The following is a 26,871-nucleotide window of genomic DNA, read 5'->3' on the forward strand; positions in this document are numbered from 1 at the left end:
TGCTTGGATGAAATAGGAAACCTATGAATTAGACTAGGGTCCTCAGTGTCAAACTGTAGGTCTATGGTACTATTATACTACAGATATCACACTCAAATTGCACCATTCAGCAGAATTTAAAATCGGATCACTGGTAAATATGTAGTCATTTTTTGAGGGCACTAAGGAACAACTCAGTATTTGGGGGGAAGTTCAGACAGGCAAAAGAAGGACAGATAGTTAAAAGGCAGATAGAGTACTCCTCCGTTGTTGGTAAGATTGCAAGCTGGTACAACCACTCTGAAAATCAGTCTGTAGATTCCTCAGAAAATTGGACATAGTACTACCTGAAGACCCAGATATACCCCTCCTGGGCATATACCCAAAAGATTCTCCAACATATAATAAAGACACATGCTCCACTATGTTCATAGCAGCCTTATTTATAAAAGCTATAAGCTGGAAATAACCCAGATGTTCCTCAAGAGGGGAGTAGATATAGAAAATATGGCATATTTTCACAATGGAGTACTACTCAGCTATTAAAGACAATGACTTCATGAAATTCATAGGCAAATGGGTGGAATTAGAAATTATCATCCCCAATGAGGTAACCCAATCACAAAAAACAAAACAAAATACACACACACGCACACACACATGCACACACACACATATATACACACACACATACACACACACACGCACACACACACACACACACACACACACACGGTATGCATTCACTGATAAGTGGAGTCAAAAGCTCAGGTTACCCAATGATACAATCCACAGTTCACATGAAGCTCAAGAAGGATGACCAAAATGCAGATGTTTCAGTCCTTCTTAGAAGAAGGAACAAAAATATTCATAGGAGGAAATACAGAGACAAAGTTTGGAACAGACATTGAAGGAAAGGCCATCCAGAGACTGCCCATCCTGGGAATCCAGTCCATACATAGACAGCCACCAAACCATGAAAATATTGCTGATCCCAAGAAGTACATGCTGACAGGAGCCTGATATAGCTATCTCCTGAGAGTCTCTGCCAGAGCCTGATGAATACAGAGGCGGATGCTTGCAGCCAATCATTTAACTGAGAACAAGGTCCCCAATGGAGAAGGTAAAGAAAGGATTGAAGGAGCCGAAAGGGTTTGCAGCCCCATAAGAAAAACTGCCAACCAACCAGAGCTTTCAAGGACTAACCCACCATCCGAAGAACACACATGCACAGTCCCATGGGTCCAGGTGCATATGTAGCAGAGGATGGCCTTATTGGGCATCAGTGGAAGGAGAAGCCCTTGGTCCTGCTAAGGTTCAATGCCACAGTGTACTGGAATGTCAGGACAAGGAGGTAGGAAGGGGTGGGTGGGTGAACACCCTCATAGAAGCAGGCGTATGGCAGATGGGATAGGGAGTTTATGGATGGGAAACTGGGAAAGGGGATAAAATTTGAACTGTAAATATAAAAATATCAAAAAAAAAGAGTGAAAAAATGCAGGTAGAGCAACTACCAGAGATGTGTTCTGAAATGAAAATTTCTGGTTTCTTTGGAAACTCAGTTGTATCATCTTTCTGGAAAGTGTCTTATGAGAGAGAAGCTGAAGCAGACATGTGAGAAGATGTGTGATTCTTGGAAAGAGTATTAATTAGTACCCTGTAGCCAATGCTTTTGTGGCTTTTGTGTTGGTTAACCTTGCAACAGTTCACTGATGTTGCTCTTGCATTGGTTCACCTTACAGGACTTCACTGGCCTTTGCTGACCAAGTTCTTGCATTGGTCTGCCTTCTAATGATTTAGTTGTCTTTCCTCTTCACTTGTCATGACTTTGGAGAGAGAAATGTGCGAAAGAACTTCTCATAGTATTCTGGATTTTACCTCGATTCTTTCTGTACTGATTCAGTAGAGCTCTGTGTTTTCTTCTAAGTCCAATTGCTGATTCTGATTGATCTTTGGTGTTTGCCAATTGGACTGGACTGCCATTACCGATTCTTATTTGGTGGTAGTCTGCACTGCTGACAATGAAGATTGGAATACCCCCAAGTCTAAACAGGGCTACAATCCACATTTTCTATTAACCTTTATTTTTCCTTACCTATGATGGGTAGGCTAGAAAAAGGTTAAAGTATTAAGGAACCTTAATTAAAGTAAGTTTTATAAAAAAAATTCTAAGAATATTCTTTTCTTGTTTCATTTATCTTGCTGTGGTAAGACATCAGCATAAAAAGCAGCTTGGAGAAAAAGGGTGTTTTTTTGTTTTGTTTTATTTTTTTTAAGCTTACAATTTCAGTTTATAAACCATCATATGAGGGACATCAAGTAAGCAAGAACTTAAAACAGCTGGTCACATTGTACCCACCATTTGTGTAACAAATAGAAATGAATGCAGGCATGCTCTCTTGATTGTTTATGCTCAGCTTAACTCCTCTTATACAGTTTATGAACCTATACATAGGCAATAGTGTCACCTACACTGGTTTGGATTTTTCCATATTCATTGACTTAATTAAGATAACCTTCCAAAGACCAAGAAAATGTCGGCAATCTTTCTTTGGGTTGCTTGTTCCATGTGATTGCATGTATATCTAGTTGATGTCAATCACAGGTGCCATCCAAGAGAGATTATAACAAAGACTAGGGTTAAAGTTCATCCAGAAGTGATCTTAGAATGAGGAAATAGGAGAAGCAAATCCTTGAGCTTGTTTCTTCTTATCTCTTTCATATCCACTGATTTCCATTTGCCCAAGTTAGAGAGATGCTAAAGGTTCCAGGATAGAAGTCCTTGTGATACCATTTAGCCAGCCAACTTCTCAGATCAAGAGATTTGTGGGCAGGGAGGAGGTCTTCAGTCCACAAGTCTTCAGCATGTCATTGTGTGGTTACAAGGTAAACTCTGGAGTTGATTTCTAGAATCTACCCTAGCTTTACAAAGGAAAGCTGTGTGCTGTGAAACTATCCTAGTTTGCTTTCTGTTGTTCTCATAAAACACTGACAACAAACAAACAAATAAACAAACAAAAACCAAAAACTAAACACAAAGAAAAAAATTTTGTGAAAAGAAAGAGTTTATTTGAGTTACACTTTTATTTCATGGTGCTTTATTGAAGGAGCTTAAGGCATAAATTCAAGCAAGAAACTGGAGGTAAGAAATTAAGCCCAGGGAAGTATTCTGCTCACTACCTTGCTCCTCCTGGCTTTTTTAAAAAATATAACTTAGGACCACCTACACAAGGGTGTCCCTAGCTCCAGTAGTGTGGATCCTCCAATATGCATCATTAATCAGAAAAATATACCAAAGAGATGCCTACATGAATAACCTATAGTTACCAGGAAAGCTCAGTACAAGTTGATATTTCTCAACTGAAGCACCCTCCTCCCCAGTGAGCCCAACTTGTGTCAAGGTGATTAAAACTAACCATCACACAAGCTTGTCTGCAAGTTTTCTATACTATTTATAGTGTTAGTTGCTTTTCTCACCACATTGACCAAACATCTGACAAAAAGTACCCTGATGGAGGAAGAACATTTCAGACAGTGGCACCAACCATGATTAGCAATGTCAGTGTAAATTAGCCTTTACTTTCTTGTTTATTCATCCAGAGAAACCAATCTGTGGAATGAGCCTGCCTTTACTCAGCATTCAACTTCCCTCACTCAGTTAAATGTCTCTGGAAGAACCTTCATAGGTGTTTCTTAATCTAATCAAGTTGGCAACTGAAATTAACTACCACATTAGTAGTATACAGTAAGTCTAAACATTTCATAATTGGTGCCCCAGAAACAGGCATAGGATCTACTGCAGGCTTGGGCACTAACTCTTTATTAAAAGGTAACCTCCACCTGCTGGTCCAAGCTTATTGGCAACTATACAAATGGAGAAAGAGATTAATAATATCTTCTAGGAAGACAGAAATTTTTATTGCCATTATCAATGTGTCCCTACCCCATAGATAACTTTTAGCAAATCAACAGAGAATCTACAAACAAAATATTGCATGGGGAATATACATGCATGTAATAGCAATAACCAATACAGCATGGAATGATTTTAACATTCAATACATACTGCACTAAGATCTTCACAAAACTTCACCTGAATATCATCTATTAATCTTAATGGAACATGAATATCTGGTGAGAAGAAAAGATTCTTGGGGGCTTGGAATACTCTAGATTTTTCTGTTTCCTTTGAGCCACCAGTAGCCTACAGTTACCAGGAAAACTACATATTGATATTTCTCATATGGGTGAGGCTGGTTTGAGAAGGGTTGAGGACAATCACCAGTGAGATATACTAGATATAAAGGGAGGAAACATGTTTCCAGCATCAGTACAGGAGTGAAGCCCTATCTGATACTCTACTGGAATTTTACTTTCCTCATTCAGGTCCTTCCTTAATCAACATTATGGGTTAATTCACTCTGTTCTCTGTAAACATCAGGCAGTTTTTTTTGTGACATTTTGCAGATGATTAATAGTGGGTCTTACAGCCTAATGGCTCAGTTGAGCCTACTTTCTGTCTAGTTTTCTACTGTTCAAAGAAGTGCAGGTTTTACTTTGAATTCTCTCACTCATCTCACATCTGCATTTAAAAAATATCATGGATGAACAATTGGATATCAATATTGTGACATTATGTGTCACATCAGAGTTTATGATGTGAAAGAATAACAGCTGTGATTCAAGTCCTCCTTGTATGAGGAAGGGCAAGGTACATACATGACCTTCTTAGTTTTAATATATGAGCTAGTTACACAAGAACACCTATTTTTGCTGGTTTGAATATGTAGCATAAAAATTACATGCTAGAAATTACATTCCCAAAGCATAAAGTAGTAGATGACTAGGCCATGAAGCAGAGGGAAGAGATCAATGCCAATGTGGGGGGTGCATTCATTTTTAGATAGGAAGATTGACCTTGATTTATACTTTCTGACCCTTTTCCTTATTTCTGCTTTCCACTATAGATAGTGCTGTAAGAAGTCCCTTGCAACAAATCCCCTGTACCTGATTCTCAGGAATTTGGATTATAGTAAAGTGGCTATAGAGGCCACCTAATATAATTGTGTGTGGAAAACATAGTAAGTGTGGACTCTTGATAAGTCTAGGTAGACTTTACATAGGATAGAAAATGCCAGCTGCATATGCCACCACTTTGAGGTAGTAATTTGATAACATGCAATGATTCACTGTTCTTTTAGTTGTACTGCAAAACCAAAAGCTTCCCATTCTGTTCCCAAATCAGTATGTAGGTTAGTAAATACAGAGAATCATAACCTAAGCCAGAACAATGAGGTCAGCATGCCATAATGGGCCCTTGAAGATGACTGCTCTACCATGACTCTCTGCTGAAAGCCAGGACATTGTGCCTTTAAAGATAAAGATTTGTAACAGGAGAATATTCTGGTACATTGGCAGGGGGTGTTAATCTGCTTCTCAGCAGTAGATAATGGAAATTTCTGGAGTTGTCTGGAGGCAAGCCTTCAATGACTCATGATGGATTAGGTTATGACTAATGGTACATGAGCCAAGGAAAATGGACTTAAATGATAGCTTTAGTGTCAAAAGTTAATATCCAGATTCTGTTGTAAATTTGTTTCATACTCTCTAATTTTAATAACTTTACCTTATCAGATAATACATCTCATCATGCAGCTCATCCATCTATCTTATTAAATGACCCACTGCCCAAAATCTGTTATCTGAGATGATGAAAGAAGAAGCCACTAGAATTTTGTATTTAGCTGATAATTGGATTTCGAGTGAAATATCTATGCTCCAAATGCAAAGTCACCTACATTCATAAAGGAAAACTTACTAAAGCTCAAATCACACGTTGCACCTCACCAAATAATAGTAGGAGATTTCATTACCCCACTCTCATCAATGGAAACAGAAAGTAAACAGAGACATAGAGAAACTAATAGAAGTTTTGAACCAAATGGACTTAACAGATATTTATAGATCATTCCATCCTAAAAAAATAATATACCTTCTTCTCATCACATCATGGTACCTTCTCCAAAATTGACCATATAATCGTTCATAAAACAGACCTTAACAGATAAAGGAAGATAGAAATAATCCCATTCATCCTATCAGATCACCATGGACTAAGGCTGCACTTCAATAACAGCAATAACAACAGAAAACCCACATATACATGGAAGTTGAACAACACTCTACTCACTGATATCTTCGTCAAGGAAGAAATAAAGAAAGAAATTAAAGATTTCTTAGAATTTAATCAAAATGAAGCCATGACATACCCAAACTTATGGGGCACAATGAAAAGAGTGCTAAGAGGAAAACTCACAGCTCTGAGTGTCTCCAAAAAGAAACAGGAGAGAGCATACATCAGCAGCTTGACAGCACACCTAAAAGCTCTAGAACAAAAAGAAGCAAATACACCCAAGAGGACTAGACTGCAGGAAACAATAAAACTCACGGCTGAAATCATCCGAGTAGAAACAAAAAGGACTGTACAAAGAATCAAGAAAACTAGGAGGTGGTTCATTGAGAAAATCAACCAGAAAGATAAAACCAGAGAATTTGTAGAAATTAACAAACTCAGAAATGAAAAGGTAGACATAAAAACAGAATCTGAGGAAATTCAATAAATCATCAGATCCTACTACAAAACTTGAAAATCTGGAGGAAATGGACAATTTTCTTAACAAATACCAGGTAGCAAAGTTAAACCAGGAATAGATAACCATCTAAAAAACACAAAAGCTGCTAAAGAAACAGAAGCAGTTATTAAGTCTTCCAACCAAAAAAAGTCCAGGATTAGATGCGTTTAGTGCAGAATTCTCTCAAACCTTCATAGAAGACCTCATAACAATACTGTTGAAAATATTTCACAAAATAGAAACAAACTGAGCACTACCAACTTCCTTCTATGAAGCCACAATTATGCTTATACCTAAATCACACAAAGACTCAACAAAGAAAGAGAACCTCAGACCAATTTCCTGTATGAATATTGTTGCAAAAATACTCAATAAAATTCTTGCAGACTGAATCCAAGAATATATCCAAAACTCAAAGAAACAAACCACATGATCATTTCAATAGATTCTGAGAAAGCATTTGACAAAATTCAACACCCCTTCATGATAAAAGTCCTGGAAAGATCAGGGATCAAGGCCAATAACTAAACATAGTAAAAGCAATATACAGCAAAGCAGGCACTAACATTGATCTAAACAGAAACTTGAACAAATCCCACTAAAATCAGGGAGAACATTGATCTAAACAGAAAGAAACTTGAACAAATCCCACTAAAATCAGGGAGAAGACAAGGATGTCTACTCTCTCCCTACTTATTAAATATAGTTCCCAAAGTCCTAACCAGAGCAATCAGATAACCAAAGGAGGTCAAAGGGATTCAAGTTGGAAAGGAAAAAATCAAAATATCACTATTTGCAGATAATATGATAGGATACTTAAATGACCTCAAAAGTTCCACCAGAGAACTACTAAGTCTGATAAACAACTTCAGCAAAGTGGTTGGATATAAAATTAATTCATACAAATCAGTAGTCTTCCTCTACTCAAAGGAAAAACAGGCTGATAAAGAAATTATGGAAATGACACCCTTCACAATAGTCCCAAATAATATAAAACACCTCAGTGTGACGTTAACCAAGGTAGTGAAAGGTCTGTATGACAAGAACTTCAAGTCTCTCAAGACAGAAATTGAAGAAGATCTCAGAAGATGGAAACCTCCCATGCTCATGGATTGGTAGGAGTAATATAGAAAACTGGCCATTATGCCAAAAGCAATCTACAGATTCAATGCAATCCCATCAAAATTCCAACTCGATTCTTCATAGCGTTAGAAAAAGCAATTTGCAAATTCATTTGCAATAAAAAAAAACCCGGATAGCAAAAACTATACTAAACAATAAAAGAACAATACTGACCTCAAGCAGTATTACAGAGCAATAGTGATAAAAATAACTGTATGGTATTGGTATGGAAACAGACACATAGATCAGTGGAATAGAATTGAAGACCTAGAAATGAACCCACTCACCTATGGTCACTCGATCTTTGACAAAGGAGGTAAAACCATCCATTGTAATAAAGATAGCATTTTCAACAAATGTTAAGGTTCAACTTGAGGTCAGCATGTCAAAGAATCCAAATCAATCCATTCTTATTGCCCTGGACAAAGCTTAAGTCCAAGTGGATCAAGGACCTCCACATCAAACCAGAATCATTCAAACTAATAGAAGAAAAAGTATGGAAGAGTCTCGAACACATGGGCACTGGGGAAATCAAACACATGGGCACTGGGGAAAATTTCCTGAACAGAACTCCAATGGCTTATGGTCTAAGATCAAGAATCAACAAATGAGACCTCATAAAACTGCAAAGCTTCTGTAAGGCAAAGGCGAGTGTCATTAGGACAAAATAGCAACCAACAAATTGGGAAAAGATCTTTCCCAATCCTACATCCAATAGAGGGCTAATATCCAAAATATACAAAGAACTCATGGAGGTAGACTCCAGAGAGTCAAATAACCCTGTTAAAAAATGAGGTGCAGAGCTAAACAAAGAATTCTCAGCTGAGGAGTATTGAATGACTGTTAAGCACCTAAAGAAATGTTCAACATCCTTAAGCATCAGGGAAATGCAAATCAAAACAACCTTGAGATTCTACCTCACACCAGTCAGAATGGCTACGATTAAAAAAAAAAAAGCCCATAATACAACCCACAAAACATATGGAGTCTGAAAGGTGAAAGACCAGGGTTTAGAGGCTTCAGTCCTTCATTGACAGGGGAATGGGATGATTGTGGGAAGTGGAGGGGAAGAAGTATTGAGGAGCAAGGAAGGATGGGAAGAAAATAAGTGTGGCAGCATCAGGATCTAGAGGAGATGTGAGAGAGGTACAGAGGGTCATGAAATAAAACAAAAATATGTAGCAGGGATGATGAGTAGCTGGGGATAGTCACATGATGGTCCCAGTCACCAAAAACATGAGGCTTCCAGGACCTAATTGGGATAAATTTACACCAGAATTTTTAACAGAATCAATAAAAGCCAGAACAAGAGCCTGACCAAACAAAACCCTGCAAAACTCTGTATTACTATAGATGGAGAAAACAAAATCTTCCATGACAAAGCATAATTTAAAGAATATATATCTATTGCAGTGAAACAGAGGATTCTAGAAAGAAAACTCCAAGACAAGGAAAATATCTACACCAAGGAATAAACAAGAAGTTTATCATCATAGAAAACAAAAAGGAGAGCATCACATACACATAATGGTACATTAAAAAATGACAGAAACTCATAATCATCTGTCTTTAACATCTTTTAATATCAATAGTTTCAATTCCCCAATAAAAAGACAGAAGCTAACAGACTGGATATGAAAGCAGGAAGCAGCATTCTGCTGCATACAAGAAACACACCTTAATAACAAAGACAATCACCACTTCAGAGGAAAATGCTGGAGAAAGTCTTTCAAGCAAATGGTCCCAAGAAGCAAGCATAGTAGCCATTCTAATATCCAATAAAATAGACTTTCAACCAAAAGTTACAAAGAGAGATATGGTACTGTGAAAGGCAGCTTGAGCCCAAGTTGAGCTAAGGAATGAAGCCTCAGAGACCGTAAAAGGATGGTAGGCACTTTGCCTGCTGCCTGCTACCAGGCCCCTAACACTAGCTGCAGCCTCATAGATTTGTGGCCATCAGTCATGTAAGGACAAGCCCCTCCACATGTAGAGGACATGACTGTAATCACATAGGCTGAAGACAGATCTCCATTTTAATGAGGTATCTAGAGGCCTGGGGTGCTTAGTCAATAAGCTTTCCTTCCCAGACATTCTTTTCTGCAACAGGTATTTTAACTCCACACTCACCCTAAGAAGTGGGGTATGGTTTTCTACATCCAATTTAAACCATGATCATAAATGCCTTAAAACCATTGAGTGCCTCTTTTCATCAGGATCTACCACGAAGAGGAATGGAGAAGGCCTTCACCTAGAGAGTCAGGGTCTCATCTTCCATAGAAGGCCTCTCTTTGCTCCCAGCCATGCCCTTCACCATACCCAAGTTAAAAACAACTACCAACAAGCTAAGGATTCTTCCTGAGCGACCAGCTGGAGCTCCCTCCTTTCCCCACCTCCTCCAGCAGCCCCAGGCTAGGTCTAGCCCACAGTTCCCCACTCCATTTTCAGCTCTTTCACAGCTTACAGCTGCAGCTGAATGTCTAAGAGCCAGAGCACCAGACAGCTGTCCTCTTAGCAGGTCTGGGAACCCTGAACCAGCTCCAGCTGGTCTGAACTTCCATCTGCCCTTCCCGCCTTCCCTACAGCCCCCAACCTACCTATGACAGCAAGGGGTAAGCATGGGCAACTTTCTGTGTTCTGCTTCCTCAAGTGGCAGAGCCCTGTGATGGAGCAGATGAAGATCCAGCAACCCTACACGGAGAAACAGAAGGTCAATTCATATTCATCAAAGAAAAAATTCACCAAGGGAATGTCGTAATTATAAACATCTATGCCCCCAATGCAAGGGCATCCACACTCATAGAAGAAACTTTAATAAAGCTAAAAACACCTTAAATCCCACACAATAACAGTTGGAAACTTCAATAGACACTCTCACCAATAGAAAGGCCATTGAAACAGAAACTAAACAGAGAGAGTGAAACTAATAGAAGTTATGAACCAAATAGATTAACAGATATATACAGAACATTGCACCCTAAAACAAAAGAATATACCTTTTTCTCAGCACCGCATGTTACCTTGTCCAAAATTGAACATATAATTGGTCACAAAACAAGCCTCAACAGAAATAAGAATTTATTAATACCATGCATCCTATCAAATTACCATGGACTAAGACTAGACTTCAATAACAGCAAAAACAACAGGAAAAAAAATACCCTATTTCACGATGACTTGGCCATAAAGAAATAAAAGATATTAAGGACTTCCTAGAATTCAATGAAAATTATGGCAAGAGGGGTTGAGGATTTGGCTCAGTGGTAGAGCGCTTGCCTGGGAAGCACAAGGCCCCGGTTCGGTCCCCAGCTCGAAAAAAAAAAAAAAAAAAAAAAAAAAAAAAAAAAAAAAAAAAAAGAAAAATTATGGCAAGCATACCTAAACTTTTGGGATACTTTGAAAGCAGTGCTAAGAGGAAAGTTCAGAGTATTAAGTGCCCTCCTAAAGAAATTGCAGATATCCTACACTAGCAACTTAACACTACACCTGGAATCCCTAGAATAGAAAGAAACAAATACAACCATGAGAGGTAGATGGTAGAAAATAGTCAAACTCAGGGCTGAAATCAACCAAGAAGAAACAAAGAGATCTATGCAAAGTACCAACAAAACCAATAGCTGGTTCTTTGAGAAAATCTAGATAAACCCTTAGCAAAACTAACTAAAGGACACAGAGATAATATCCAAATTAGCAAAATTGAAATGAAAATGGAGACATAATGACAAAAAATTAGGATATTCAAAATAATCAGATCCTACTACAAAAGACTATACTCAAGAAAACTGGATAATCTAGATGAAATGGATATTTTTGTAGACAAATACCAGGTATTAAATTTAAGTCAAAAGATCAAAAACACAGGTGACAGCAAATGCTGGCAAGGATGTGGAGAAAGAGGAACACTCCTCCATTGTTGGTGGGATTGCATACTGGTACAACCATTCTGGAAATCAGTCTGGAGGTTCCTCAGAAAATTGGACATTGCACTACCTGAGGAACCAGCTATACGTCTCTTGGGTATATACCCAAAAGACCCCCCATAATATAACAAAGACACATGCTCCACTATGTTCATAGCAGCTTTATTTATAATAGCCAGAAGCTGGAAAGAACCCAGATGCCCTTCAACAGAGTAATGGATACAGAAAATGTTGTACATCTACACAATGGAATACTACTCAGCCTTCATAAACAATGACTTTATGAAATTCATAGGCAAATGGTCGGAACTGGAAAATATCATCCTGAGTGAGGTAACCCAAAAACAGAAAAACTTACACGGTATGCACTCATTGATAAGTGGCTATTAGCCCAAATGCTCGAATTACCCTAGATGCACAGAACACATGAACTCAAGAAGGATGACCAAAATGCAAATGCTTCACTCCTTCTTTAAAAGGGGAACAAGAATATCCTTGGGAGGGAATAGGGAGGCAAAGTTTAGAATAGAGGCAGAAGGAACACCCATTCAGAGCCTGCCCTACATGTGGCCCATACATATACATCCAGCAAACTAGATAAGATGGATGAAGCAAAGAAGTGCAGGCTGACAGGAACCGGATGTAGATCTCTCCTGAGAGACACAGCCAGAACACAGCAAATACATAGGCGAATGCCAACATCAAACCACTGAACTGAGAACGGGACCCCATTGAAGGAATCAGAGAAAGGAGTGAAAGAGCTTGAAGGGGCTTGAGACCCCATATGAACAACAATGCCAACCAACCAGAGCTTCCAGGGACTAAGCCACTACCCAAAGACTATACATCGACTGACCCTGGGCTCCAACCTCATAGGTAGCAATGAATAGCCTAGTAAGAGCACCAGTGGAAGGGAAAGCCCTTGGTCCTGCCAAGAATGAACCCCCAGTGAATGTGATTTTTGCGGGGAGGGCGGTAATGGGGGGAGGATGGGGAGGGGAACCCCCATAAAGAAGGGGTTAGGGGGATGTTGGCCCGGAAACCTGGAAGGGAATAACAATCGAAATGTAAATAAGAAATACCCATTTTAACAAAGATGGAAAAAAAAGATATTAAAGTTAAGTCAAGAGCAGGACAATTGTCTAAACAGTCCCAAATCCCCTAATAAAATAGGAGACACCATTAAAATCCTCTCAACCACAAATTGCCCAGGGCCACGTGGCTTTAGAATTCTACCAGACCTTCAAAGAAGAGCTACTAACAATACTCCTTAAACTATTCCATAAAACAGAAACAGAAGAAACACTACATAATTTGTTCCCTGTAGCCACATTTACTCTGATACCTAAACCACACAAAGACCCAAAAAAGAAAGAGAACTTCACACCACTTTAACTTAGGAATATTGATGCAAAAATACTCAATAAAAATTTAGCAAGGCAAATTGAAGAGCTCATCAAAACCATCATACACCATAGTCAAGTAAGCTTCATCCCAAGGATGCAAAGGTGGTTCAATAGACAAAAATGCATTAATGTAATCTACTGTATAAACAAACTCAGAGAAAAAAAATCACATGATTATCTCATTATATGCTTAAAAAGAATCTAATGTCCATACCTAAACATAATAAAAGAAATATGCAGCAAACCAAAAGCCAATAACAATTAAATTGTGACATACTTGAAGTAGTCCCACTAAAATCAGTTTCAAAACAAGGCTGATAATTCTCCTCATGTCTACTTAATATAGTATTTGAAGTTCTATCTAGTGCTATAAGACAATAAAATTGTCTTATAAAAAGAAGGCAAGGTATCACTGCAGATGATACAATAGTATACATAGTGAACCGAAAAATTCTATCAAAGAATTTCTATAGCTGATAAACAACTTTAGCAGTGGCTGGATATAAAATTAACTTAAGCAAATCAGTAGCCTTCCTTTATACAAATGATAACTGGGCTGAGAAAGAAAATAGGAAAACAACACCCTTCACAATAGCCATAACTGCTATAAAATATCTTGGTATAAAACTACCCAACAAGTGAAGGAGCTATATAACAAGAATTTCAAATGTCTCCAGAAAAAAAATTGAAGACCTCTGTAATTGGAGACATGTCCCATATTCATTAATTGGTAGGATTAACATAATACAAATAGCCATCCTACCAAAAGCAATATTCAGACTGAATGTAATTCCTATAAAAAATTCAATATAATTTTTCATAGACATGAAAAGAGCAACTCTCAATTTTATATGGAAAAACAAAACACCCAGGGTATTGAAAACAATTCTTAACAATAAGTGAACTTATGGGGAATTCACCATAAGAGCAGTATTTATAAAAACTACATGATATTGGTACAGAGACAGACCAATGGAATAGAATCTAAGAACCAGAAATAAAACCACATACTTATGGACACTTAGTTTTGATAAAGAAATCAAAAATATACAAGCGAAAAAATAAAGCATCTTCAATAAATTATATTGGTCTAACTGGCAGTCTATATGTAGAAAAAGGAAAATTGATGCTTACTTCTCACCTTGCACAAAATTCAAATTCAAGAGGATCAAGGACCTCAACATAAAACCAGAGATTCTGAATCTAATAGAAGAGAAAGTAGGAAAAGCCTCAAACTCATTGACAGAGAAGACAATTTTCTGACGCAAACACCAATGGCTCAGGTCTAAGGCCAAGAGTTGATAAACGGGACATCATGAAATAGAAAAGCTTCTGTAAGGCGTAGTCAATAGGGCAAATCAGCAGCCTATGCATTGAAAAAAATCTTCACTAACCCCATATTCAATAGAAGGCTAATATCCAAAATACATAGAAATCTCTAGAAGCTTATCTCTTTAAAAAAAATCAAACAACCAAATTAAAATATATGGTATAGTGCTAGAATTCACAACATAGGAATCTCAAAGGTCCAAGAAGCACTTAAAGGAATGTTTAAAGTTCTTAGTCATCAGTGAAATGCAAATCAAAATGACACTGAGACTGTACCTCATACTAATAAGAATGGCTAAGTTAAAAAATTCAGGTGACAGCACATGTTCACAAGGACAAGGAGAAAGGGGAACACTTCTTCATTGCTGTTTGGATTGCAAACAGTACAACTACTGTGGAAATCAATATGGATGTTCCTCAGATTATTGGAACTAGCTGTACCTGAAGAACCAGCTGTAGCATACTTGGGAATATATTCAAAGGATTCCCCAACTTATCACAGGGTCATGTACAGTAGCAGTGTCTTCCTAGGGGTTGGAAACTAGAAATCCTCCCTTGACCTTTTTTTATCTCAGCACTGCTCTATGACAATTCTATTCTTTCCCCCTTATAATCAATCTGAGACCTTGTAAGTTACATCAAAAAATTTTGAAATTATAATAGTAAACTGTGTAGCAAGTGATTTCTATTTTTCTGAGCAACAATTGATTCTACTCTCAAATAAGATGATTAGTATGCAAGCAGTTCACAAAATTTTTATATTTTTTATTCTAGCACAGTAATATAATGTCTTTCAAGGACAAATTTTAGTGATGAATCCCTTGCAGCCTAGGTGTCTAATCCTGAAAGTGGGGTTCCTTACTGTTATAGAATGTACTGCCTTTTAAAGTGTTTTGGTTTGCTTATCTATACAATATCCTGCATTAAAATGATAGCCATTGTTCCTGATGTTATTGCAGAAAATATATGTACTTCTCAACTATAAACTATGAATTTTATTGATGAACCATGAATGTTAAAACACAGTAGTGAAGGGTACAGAGTTAAAAAAATTCTATGTCAATAACAAGAATCAATCTATTAGAACAAGTATGAACTAAGATGCAGATAGCCTCAGCTATTATGAGTGAGAACATCTTGAGTTTTGCATGCCAATGGATGGAACGCTAAAATATCATCCTGAGGGAGGTAACTAAGACCCAAATGGACATGCATAGTGTATAATCCCTAATAAATAGATAGTAGCCAAAAAGGACTAATATTTAGGATACATTCCACAGAATCGAAAAAGGTTATCAAGTTGAAGGGGCCAAGAGAAGATGCTTCAATCCCACTTAGGAGAGAGAAGAAAGCAATCACAAGACAGGGGGAGGGTGGGTCAAGGGTGGGAAAGGGGACAGGGAGAGGAAGAGGGGAACATGATCAGGTATTTGGTGGGGAAAATGGACTGAAGCCCTGAGGGCCAGGAAAAAGAATGAAAGCAGGGAATCTTGGGAGGTGGGAGGTGGGGACCCTCCAGAATGTAACAGAGACTGAAGTAGTGAGAGACTCTCAGGACTCAAAAGGAGGGATCATAGATGAAATGCCCTACATTGGGCAGAGGGAACTTGCATAACCCACCTGCAGCAAAAAGACGGGGCATCAAATGAGGGATGGAGTTACAATTCCTCATTCAAAAACTCTGCCCCATAATTGTTCCTGTCTGAAAGAACCACAGGACAAAAATGGAAAATAGCCTGAGAAAAAGGAGGTTCAGCAACAGGCCCAAAGGGGGATCCAACTCAAGAGGAGACCCCCAAGACCTGCCACTATTATTTAGTCTATGTACTGCTCATATAAAGGGGCCTATCATGACTATCCCTCCAAAAACTCAACGAGCATCTGGAAGAGTCAGATGAAGATATTTATAACCAACCAATGGGCAGAAGCTTATGAACCCTGTGGTTGAATTAGGAAAAAAGCTGAAAGAAGCTGAGGAGGAGGACCCAGTAGGTAGACCAGCATTTTCAATTAACGTGAATCCCTGAGATCTCAAAGACACTGGACCACAAACCAGGCAGCATACACTAGCTGATATGAGGCCCTCAACACATATACAGGAGAGGACTGCTGGGTCTAGATTCAATAGAGAAAATACACTTAATTCTCAAGAGACTGGAGACACCGGGGAATAGGAAGGTTAGTGGATTTGGGGTTGGAGGACATCCTAATGGAAATGGGTGCGGGAGAAGGTATGGGATGAAGAACAGTCAGAGGATGGACCGAGAAAGGGATACAATCTGAAGTATTAAAAAAAGGATTAAATGAAACAATAAAAAAAATCCTGAAAGTGAATATTAGACACTCACTTACCTTTGAAAAATAAATTACATCTACATCAAATTAGTGTCTCAAATGTTAAAACAACAGCAAAACTTAGACTCAGATTTAGCCAAGGAGAGGAAAGATTTTTATTCTAAACTCTATAAAATATATCCAAACAAATTAAAGAAAACACCAATAAAGAAAAACGCCTATGTTTGGGAGTTATACAATTTAAAATGAAGACATTAAAATTTCTCAGTTACCTACATGCTCCATTTAACATTTTTTTTATAATCTCAATGTTCTTATGGGAATTAAAAAAGCCAATCCTCGAATGTATGCAGAATTGTGAGGAACCAGAATTGCAAGGGATCTAAAGTGACTACGATCTTGATAAATAAAGACCCTGCCTAAAAGACTTGCTTTCCTCTGTCAAACACAATATAAGCAGAGATTATGAAAAAACACTGGATATCATTGGAGGGAAATGCCAAATAAAACTGCAATGAGGTACTACTTCAGTTACATTAAGAGTGCATTGATAATGAAAAGGAATGAAAAAATGGAGAACAATCATTGATAGGGGAAGTCTAACCCTGATACTTAGCTAGAAGGAATGTAAAATGGCACAACTATTGTGAAAAACAGCTGCCCAGTTTCCAAAAATGATAATCATAGAATTACCGTGCAGCATAGCAATTTTAACTTATGCCACAATTAAATGAAAACAAATATTCAAGCACTACTCACAATAACCAAAATCTGGGAACAATTCACTAGTCATCCAAGTTCAAGAAACTATAGATGGAGAGACTGTTCATGCTTAAATATCTAAAGAATTAATCTTGTGGGAATGGCCATTCTACTAAAAGCACTTTGTATATTCTGTGCAAGCATAGGCAAACTACCAATGCCACTTTTTTACAAAGCCAGAAATTACAAAAAAAAAAAAAAAAAAAAGAAAATTATGTGGACACATACAGACCAAGGATAGTCAAAGCAATCCTGAACTATAGGAATAATGTAAGATTTCACCCAAATTACATTATATTACAGACCCAGAGTAATTAAAACAAGATAGAACTAGGTGGTGGTGGCACATAATCCCTGTACTTGGGAAACAGAGGCAGGAAACGTTTAAGTTTGAGGCCAGTCTGTTTCACAGAATGAGTTCCAGGACAGTCAGGGTTATACAGAGAAATACTGAAACCTTGAAAAATGAAAGAAAAAAAAAGCCCAAGCAGACAAAAACAAAGAAAACATGGTACTGGAACAGAAACATATGTCAATTGAGTAGAATACAGATATAAATCCACAGATACCTAATTTTTTTTACAAAGATGCCAAAAATACACATTAGGGAAAAACTCAGTATCTTCAGAAAATAGTATTGCGAAAACTGCATTTTAACATGTAGAAAAATGAAACTAGATCCTATCTGTCACCTTATACAAAACTTCAAGTGGGTCAATGATTTTGACATAGACTTTATACCCTTCTAGAGGAAAACTAGAGAGTACACATCAATGAATGGGCACAGACCTTACTCTCTAACTTTGTCTGATAATTTTACTTTTTAAATTGTGTGTGTGTGTGTGTGTGTGTGTGTGTGTGTGTGTGCGTGTGTGTGCGTGTAGGTATGTTCACATTATTGAAGATGTTCGTGAAGTTCAGAATAGGACATCAAATACATTGGAGCTGGAATTGTAGGTAGCCATGAGCCATCTGGCATAGGTGCTGAGAACAGAATCAAGTCCTCTGAAAAGATAATAAGTGCCCTCAAGTACTAAATATTCCTTAGGGCTCTCTGAAATGGAATTTTGTTGAGCTGTAAAGAAAAACAAAATTCACAGGTAATTGGATGGAGCTAGAAACAGTCATTTGAGTAAGGAAGCCCAAACCCCAAAAGGCAAATGTTACATTTCCTTCTTATATGTGAATGCTATCGTAGAATCATTATGTGTGTATACATTGGAATACTGTAAAAGGGAAGATATAAAAAAAAGGACTATGAGGGGAGATATTTCAATGGAATGGGGATTGTTGAACATAATGATTTGAAGGGGAAAATAGAGGCAGGAAGAGGTAAGTGGAGTAGGGGTTGGCAAGGCAAGATAAGGAAGACATTGGGGAGGGATATCTAAGAGTAAAGACTTTTGAAAACATTTAGAAAACTATTATTAAAGAAGAATTCTACAGTACAAGCATACATATATAAAAGGAGATTGAATGGAGCTACCCTATAATGGGAAAAACATGCCCCTCCCAAATGCTGTAGGCTATAAATAAAAAAAAGTCAGTGATAGAAATGAGTTGCCTCTTTTGTAATTCTTGGTCAGTGGGATTCAACTAATCCCCCAAATTATAAGCTATTACCATTTCTCTTGGTTAGTCTTTTGGAACTTGATGATCAGACCCTGTTGATGAAGACATCATATATCTGAGATACATGACATAAAGAAAACAAGTTAGCACTGACCTGGAAGCTTTGTTTCTAAAGGCTGTATTTAATACTCCCAGAAGATGCTATTCACAGTTCTATGGAAGAACAGTTATCAACAGTGAACTGTGCGAGCCACATGATGAACGTTCTTCCAGAATATTCCCATTTGTACAATATTGCATGAACGTCATGGTGTAACTAACCATTTTATTATTGAATTTAAGTCCCACTGCACAAATGTGAACCCATTACTCTTATTAAACCAGAATGGTGTGTGGCAAACCATGGCTAGCTGGGTCATAATCATTAGAGGAGAAGAGACCATTTTCTGGTAAGTGAATAAATCTCTCACTAAATTTTTATCTTTGTTTCCATAGAGTAGTACATTGTTAAAACCTCATGTGAGAAACTTCTTTTTTTAGCTGATGGTGATAAACAGAGACCCACAGTGATACAACATGTAGAGAACACAAGAAGTGCTCAGGCATAAATAAAATATTTATAACATACCCCTCCTTCAGGATTAATCACAGAGGAATGCACAGGAAGACCATACAGGCCAGAGGACTTCTGTGAAAAACAGTATTTTATGCTCATTACAGGGGTGTTCACAACATGACTGCGTAGTAATAAGTAGAATAAGTAGTTACTCTGCTTTGTGCGCCCAATGGGTTGCACCCCAGACACCCACACCCACCAGAGCCCTATGGATTATCAGATCAAACTCTCTCTCTCTCTCTCACACACACACACACACACACACACACACACACACACACACATAAATATATATATATATGCTAGTTAATTTTAATGTGTCTTGACTAGCTCAAAGGTTAGGTAGTTCTTATCTTTCCAGCTGCTAGCAAACACTCCCCTCTAATACTTCTGAGGTAACATCTTTTAAAATCTATATTTCATCTCTGCTACCCCTAACACAATTGGGGAAGTGGCCCTTGTGGCAACTTTCCCTGATTCTTACATGTTGGCTGTCCTTTAGGTCTGTCTTTCTTCTTCTGAGTCATGCAGCTCTCCCTTCTTTCTCTCTTTCAGTTCCTAGCCTGCGTAAACCCAAAGGTCTCACCTCCGTCTACCTGCCCAGCCACTGGATCTTGGATATTTATTGATTGATCAAAAGCCAATTGGGGAGAACTACCTTCAGCATTTTGACGTGCAAATTCCCAATTTTGGGGTCCAGAATAATTCAAAGCATTAGAACCAATTCCCAACATCTCATCTTTCCTGTTTAAATAATAATAAAGCAGGTCTTCTCTCAGACATAAATTGAGCATAACCACAATTATGTAAAGTACAAAGTATGATAAAAAATTAACATCCAGTTCATCGTATTTGTAAATTAGAAAAAGGGTTTTAGCCTCCTATCCTATCAAAAGAGCTTATAATTCTACACGTGCATTTTATTCTCATTTTAGCATATATCACCATCCGAAAACCATGTTTTTAACTCTATATTATCTCTCTCAATGCTAAGCAACTTTTGATTGTGAGATTATAAATAGTCTTCATCCCTGTCAGAAATCAGAGAATGAATTGCCTGAATATTTAGAAAAGACAAAAATATAGCTTCTAAAACATAAACAAATTGTAGAGACAGTTGACTACCTGGAAAATCTCCTATTCCTCAGAACGTCAGAGCATCTGTCTTCCGTCTTCTGGCCCAGAGCCATCTGGCAAACCTTGAATATAAAGGATTAGCTTACTCTGTCTTGGCAGAACTTAGCAGTCAACTATCCCACATCTGTTTGTCCTTTTAGGACAATATTTTGTTTGGAGAAGAATAGGGTAATTTTTCACCAGTGGCTACATTGGCATTACTGGAGCAACTCTATATGGAGGCTTTCATGCTCAATTTCTTCTTTGGAAGAGAATGGGGAAGCTGTCAGGAACAGACATATCTCATTGTCAATTGATCCTTAATGTAATAACATTAAATGTCATATTTTATGTATTTCTGATGTTTTAGAAGACTATCTATATAAAGTATATCTGAACTATTAAACTTTATTCTTAGCCTTTTCCATTTGAGTAAATGAATACACTTTATTATAATTAAATCAGAATCTAACATAACCATGAGCTTACTATCTGGTCCTTAACTTGTGTTACTTAACCATCCTAAGAACTTTGTAATAGCAGCTATTAGAAGGGCTGTGTCAAAGCCTTGTATTCTTTTTTTTTTTTTCTTTTACTTGAGAGATTTTTTTTTTTTTTAACTTGAATATTTTTTTTTTACATTTCGAGTTTTATTTCCTTTCCCGGTTTCCGGGCAAACATCCCCCCCCTCCCCTTCCTTATGGGTGTTCCTCCCAACCCTCCCCCATTGCTGCCCTCTCCCCCAACAGTCTAGTTCACTAGGGGTTCAGTCTTAGCAGGACCCAGGGCTTCCCTCCACTGGTGCTCTTACTAGGATATTCATTGCAACCCACGAGGTCAGAGTCCAGGGTCAGTCCATGTATAGTCTTTGGGTAGTAAAGCCTTGTATTCTTAAATGTGTTTCATAGGCTAGAAACCCAAAAATAACAATATTAATTTCAAATTTTGTATCAATATATAGATTTATATCAATAAAAACCTTAATTCTTTTTTTGGGGGGGGGTTGTTGAACATCTTTTATTTTTTTAGGTTTTTGCATATTACTTTCTTTTTTTCTTCCATCTTTATTAAATTGGGTATTTCTTATTTACTTTTCTTTTTTTTCCTCCATCTTTATTAACTTGGGTTTTTCTTATTTACATTTCAATTGCTATCCCCTTTCCCGGTTTCTAAGCCAAATTCCCCTAACCCCTCTCCCTCCTCTTCTATATGGGTGTGCCCCATCCCATCCTCTCCCCATTACCTCCCTCCCCCCAATAATCACGTTCACTGGGGGTTCAGTCTTGTCAGGACCAAGGGCTTGCACTTCTGCTGGTGCTCTTACTAGGATATTCATTGCTACCTATGCAGTTGGAGACCAGGGTCAGTCGATGTATAGTCTTTGGATAGTGGCTTAGTCCCTACAAGCTCTGGTTGCTTGGCATTGTTCTTCATATGGGGTCTCAAGCCCCTTCAAGCTCTTCCAGTTCTTTCTCTGATTCCTTCAATGGGGGTCCCGTTCTCAGCTCAGTGGTTTGCTGCTGGCATTTCCCTATGTATTTGCCATATTCTGTCTCCCAGGAGAGATCTACATTTGGTTCCTGTCAGCCTGCACTTCTTTGCTTCATCCATCTTATCTAGTTTGGTGGCTGTATATGTATGGGCCACATGTGGGGCAGGCTCTGAATGGGTGTTTCTTCAGCCTCTGTACTAAACTTTGCCTACCTATTCCCTCCCGCGGGTATTATTGTTCCCCTTTTAAAGAAGGAGGGAATCATTCGCATTTTGGTCATCCTTCTTGAGTTTCACGTGTTCTGTGCATCTAGGGTAATTCGAGCATTTGGGCTAATAGCCACTTATCAATGAGTGCATACCATGTGGGTTTTTCTGTGATTACGTTACCTCCCTCAGGATGATATTTTCCAGTTCCGACCATTTGCCTATGAATTTCATAAAGTCATTGTTTATGAAAGCTGAGTAGTATTCCATTGTGTAGATGTACCACATTTTCTGTATCCATTACTCTGTTGAAGGACATCTGGGTTCTTTCCAGCTTCTGGCTATTATAAATAAAGCTGCTATGAAGATAGTGGAGCATATGTCTTTGTTATATGTTGGGGCATCTTTTGGGTATATGCCCAAGAGAGGTATAGCTGGATCCTCAGGCAGTTCAATATCCAATTTTCTGAGGAACCTCCAGACTGATTTCCAGAATGGTTGTACCAGTCCTCAATCCCATCAACAATGGAGGAGTGTTCCTCTTTCTCCACATCCTTGCCAGCATTTGCTGTCACCTGAGTTTTTGATCTTAGCCAGTCTGACTGGTGTGAGATGGGATCTCAGGAAAACCTTAATTCTTTATCAACACATAAATTCTATACCAATGTAAGAAAGAATAACTTCAATTTTAAACCAATTTCAAAGATTTTTATCAATGTAAGATTATGGCTGCACAATGCTTGTCCAATAATAAAATTAGTAACCCATCCTATATATTTCCTCCCTGTTCAAAGCTGCTCACCATGAATTCAGTTAACACAAACTACTGACTGCAAGTCCCTAGAGTATTCATTAAAATCAGCATATAAGGAAGAGTATATTGTAGAGTGCTGGTTTAATTAAAACACACTATATGCAATTCAAAAAAGAAAACAAGTTTAAAATGAAAAATAAATAAAATGTACATTTTATCTTTATAAATTTAAGCTCAATATTTTTTAATGAAGTAATACCAATTAAAGAATATCTTTCAGTTATTTAACTCTTAGTGATTTCACCCGAGTTGAAAGTTTGATTTGTTGAAAGAATTCGTATATAAAAGTTTATGGTCTCCCAAGAGAGTCTAATGTGTATTTTATGTGGCAAATAATAATCCAACTTTTTACCACAGCTGTGAGATCTTGCAAATACCATGCAATGCAGATATTGAAAAGAGATAATAATTTATTTTTCTATGAGAAAATGTTAAACCTCTACTGAATTTGTTTTGATATTTGGAAAATGCCTCCATGCAAAACATCCTGCTCTGTTAAAATCAGTCTGTATATGCCCATGAGAAACCATTAGCATGTCATTATATGTACTAAGAAAATTTTTCCCACGTCAGGTTTTAGAGATTTGCTCCTTAACTATTACATTTCCTGTCAAGCACCTTTAACACTTTTGCACATAAAGTGCAAATACCCAAAATCAACTATTTTCTAACATTAACTCAGTCTTCAAATCTCGATGAAGTTCCTGCCCCTCATTGCATAGCTCCATCTTAAATTATTCTTCCACTTGTCCAGGAAAATGAAGGGATAATAAAATCAGTGTGTGCATTGAAGCATTTGATCCTGCTGGACAATATAGGGGAGGGCTGCCCAAGACTGTCCCACAATTTTACTGGATTATTCTGAATAAATACTTTGGCAACTGAAGGGAAATATATTCAGGGTGATTGCATAATACAGTGAAACTGTGATGTGTCTGAAGAATTCATAGGCTTCTGTCACACACTATTTAACTAAACAATTTCAAGGCCTTTCTTTTAGAGTGACATTTTGAACACCTTTATAAAGCAGCAACAATAAAGACAGAACAATCTAATGTCTCTTCAAAATGACAGTCATTGTCCCTTCACCAAAGCACAGCAAGAGATTTGGCTTTTCTGAATTAATATGAGGCAGAACTATGAAGAAATTCCTGGAATCTTTAAGACAATTACATAATTTAATTGCAGAAAAATCAGAGAATTTTTTTTAGCAAGCAAGAAATAAAAATTATTCAATTCTTATAGGTATGCTTATTCACAAACAATCATTTGCTTTTTTTTTTCTTCTACCTTTACTTTTTCCTCCAAATCTGAGTGCCCTAAAGGTAAGGTATAGTTTCTGAATATTACATGATCTATATTAGACCTTTAATGTCCCATCAGTAGGATCAATAGCAAAGGAAGACAATTATGAACAAAGGTGCAAAGGCTACTATAAACTGCTCACCATGAATTCAGATCACCACAAACTAGAGACTACAAGTCCCAAGGATATTCATTAAAATCAGCATAAAAGGAAGAGTTGATAAAGTGAGAACACATTTCTAAAAACAAAAACAAACAAAAGAACCCCAAATAACACAAAAAACCCACAAAACATTAAACAAAACCAAAAAAAGACAAGTATTTTTATATAACATGTAATAACTTTAAAAGAGAAAATTTGACCCATGGGATGCAGGAACCCCCACCCTACAAGGGACACAATCTGTCCTGTGTGCATATGTGCCCAGGTGCAGACCCTGTGCTCCAGTCCTTCCTACCCAATCATATCCAGAGACAGGTTGGTCCCCAGGAGTTCAGACACACAAAGGCTCAAAGAGACAGTGAAATCCCAAGGAGTTCTGATATACCAAGGCTCACAGGCTCATAGGAAGGAAAGGTTCCAGTAAGAGAGAGGAAAGCCATCAGCACCCAGAGATAAACAGATGGTAAAAAGCAAACCCAAGAACAAAGGCAATAAAAACTAATGCTGCTGGGCATCATAAGAACCCATTTCTACCACCACAGCAAGCACTGGATACCACAACACACCTGAAAAGCAAGATTCTGATCTAAAATCCCAGTTCATGATCATGATAAACAACTGTAAGAGGCATAAAAATATACACCTTACATAAATACAGGAGGATACAGGTAAACTGGTAAGAGCCATTCAAGAAGAAACACATAAATCTATTAAAGAAATACAGGAAAACAACCAAACAGATGAAGGAATGAACAATTCATCAAGGATCTAAAAAATGGAAATAGAAACAATAAAGAAATCAGAAAGAGAGACAACCATGGAGATAGAAAATATATGAAAGAATTCAGGAGTCATAGATGCAAGCATCACCAACAGAATACAACAGGCAGAAGAGAGAATCTCAGGAAAAAAAGATATCCCCACCTCAAAGATCCAGGGAACTTCTTCAATAGAATTATGGAAGAAAACTTCCATATAACCTAAAAAAGAGATGCCCATAAGAATATAAGAAGCCTACAGAACCCCAAATTGATTGGACCAGAAAATTAGCATGTCACATAATAATCAAAACACCAAATGCACAGAGCAAAGAAAGAATATTAAAACTGATAAGGAAAAATGGCCAAGTAACATATAAAGACAGACTTCTCAGAATTACCCCAGACTTCTGAACAGAGACTGGAAAAGGTAGAACACCTTGGGCACATGTCATATTGATATTAAGATAACCAAAATGCCAGCTCAGACTACTATACCCAGCAAAACTCACTATTACTGTAGCTAGAGAAACCAACCTATTTAATGACAAATCAAAATTTAAACAATATCTTTACACAAAATTAGCCTTACAAAAAAAGGGGGAAATTACACCCAAGAAGAAGAAAGAAATTAATCTCACAACAAACTCAAAAGAAGAGAACCATACAAACAAAATTGCACCTCTAACAACAAAAGTAACAGAAATCAATAATCATTGATTATTAAAATCAGTAATATCTTAAAATCAATTCTTCAATAAAGAGACATGGATGAACACACCAGATACATAAACAAGACTCAGCATTTATCTGCATACCAGAAACACACCTCAATGACAAAGACAGACAGTAACTCAGAATAAAATCTGGAAAAATTTTCCAAGAAAACAAGTCAAAGAAAAAAGGTAAAATAGCCATTCTAATATCAAATAAAATTTATTTTCAACCAAGAGTTATCAAAAAAAGATTGGGATGGACACTTCATGCTCATCAAAGAAAAAAAAAATCCACCAAGATGAACTCTCAATTCTGAACATCTATGCCCCAAGTGCAAGAGCAAGCACATTTGTAAAAGAAACACTTCTAAAGCCCAAAGTACACATTAAACCTCAACTATAACAGTGAAAGATTTCAATACTCCTCTCTCACCAATAGACAAGTCATTGAAACAGAAACTACACACAGAGAGTGAAACTAATAGAGGTTATAAACCAAATGGATTTAAGAGGTATTGATAGAACATTTTGCTCTAAAATGAAAGACTTTTTCCTCAGTACTTCATGGTTCCCTCCCCAAAATTGATCATATAACAAAATACACAACAAGCTTCAATAGATACAAGAAGATTGATATAATCCCACAAAATTTATCAGATCACCATGGACTG

Source organism: Rattus rattus, chromosome 4 (genome assembly GCF_011064425.1).
Source record: "Rattus rattus isolate New Zealand chromosome 4, Rrattus_CSIRO_v1, whole genome shotgun sequence".
NCBI classification, from domain to species: domain Eukaryota; kingdom Metazoa; phylum Chordata; class Mammalia; order Rodentia; family Muridae; genus Rattus; species Rattus rattus.